We start from the raw sequence: 1,618 nt of genomic DNA, 5'->3' as shown, positions 1-1,618 counted from the left end.
CTTGTAAACTTTGAAACAATCTTTATTTTGAAATGAAGGCGACATATTTTGGTCAAACGTTATCTTAAAGACTTATAATCAGGTAATGGGACCCACGTAGCCGACGCCGTCACTTGACGATTTGTCGGGGTCGCTACAGTTGGTATCAGAGCCTTGGTTGTAGGGATTTAGAGTTCATTTGTGTCCACCCCGAGTCATAGGGTACATAGGTGAATCTAGACTACAACCAGCATATAGACTGAAGTAGGAATTATTTGACTAATTGTGCATTTATACTCGAACTCTTCTATCATATCTAACTCGTATTCGATCTTGATCTTACGTTGATAAATTTTGTTGATGCGCCACCTTGACTTTATGAAGTAATGTTAAATGCACATGAGAATCAGGGTAATATAATTTCCGGGATTATATTACGGTGATTCACATGGACGTTCCGACATTATGACGTAAAGAATTTAAGGCGAGTCAAGGAAAAATTTCCTCTCTATCCTATTTCCATACTCCGGTTGGTATTGTTGAAAATACTAACCAACGATATTCTTGTCTCATGAAGGAACAATGGCTCACCAAGGTCAACACAATACTCCTCTCGAAACTCTAGAACAAGCTCTTCAACGAATGATAACCACCGTCGTGGGTACGGCCGTGGCCGATCACTTTTCTAACAACAACAATCATGGAGCCGGTAATTCAATCGAAGGTTGCTCCTACAAGAACTTCATGAAGTACAATCCTCCCACTTTCGATGGAACCGGAGGACCGGTTACTCTCACCCGATGGTTTGAACAAATGGAGACCGTTTTTAACACAAGCGGTTGTCGAGACCAAGATAAGGTCAAGTTTTCCACCCTCACCTTCACCGGGATTGCTCTCTCGTGGTGGAACACGTATGTACAATTGGTGGGAAGCGATGAAGCCCACACACTCTCTTGGACCGAATTAAGAGAAAGAATGATCACCGAATACTTCCCGCGCAACGAGACTCGAAGGCTCGAACAGGGTCTAAGGAATTTAAAAACGGTCGGAAATGACCTCGAAGCTTATAATCAACGGTTTACCGAACTAGTCTCGATGTGTCCAAATCTCATGACTCCCAAATCCCTAAGAGTCGAACTTTACATGGATGGCCTCCCTAAGAACATTCAACACAAGGTAATGACATCTCAACCCACTAACCTACAAGAGGCTTTAACAATGGCCCGCCATACTTTAGACACGGCAAATGAAACGGAAACGCCGGCACCAATGGTCGAGAACCAATCGAGCGGCAATAAAAGAACATGGGAAGCCTCTCAATCAAGCAACCACAACCACAACAACCTCGCCAAGAAGCCTTTTACCTCCAACGACAAGAAAGGCTATGCCGGAAAACTGCCTTTTTGTGACGAATGCCACAAGCATCACTTTGAAGGAGGTGGCAGGTTTCGCCACCGGCGCCAAGGACCCGTCGCTCGAAAGATGCCCAACGCACACAGAACGGGTGCTTGCTTCGAATGTGGCCAACTGGGTCATTTTAGGAATGTGTGCCCAAATAAGAAAATCAACCCCAACGCACGCCGTTGAACCTTCGACATCGACACCAAGGATGCCCGGAACGACGATGGACTAGTAACGG

Source organism: Rutidosis leptorrhynchoides, chromosome 1 (assembly GCF_046630445.1).
Source record: "Rutidosis leptorrhynchoides isolate AG116_Rl617_1_P2 chromosome 1, CSIRO_AGI_Rlap_v1, whole genome shotgun sequence".
NCBI lineage: Eukaryota > Viridiplantae > Streptophyta > Magnoliopsida > Asterales > Asteraceae > Rutidosis > Rutidosis leptorrhynchoides.
Note: the sequence above shows the minus strand (reverse complement) of the source record.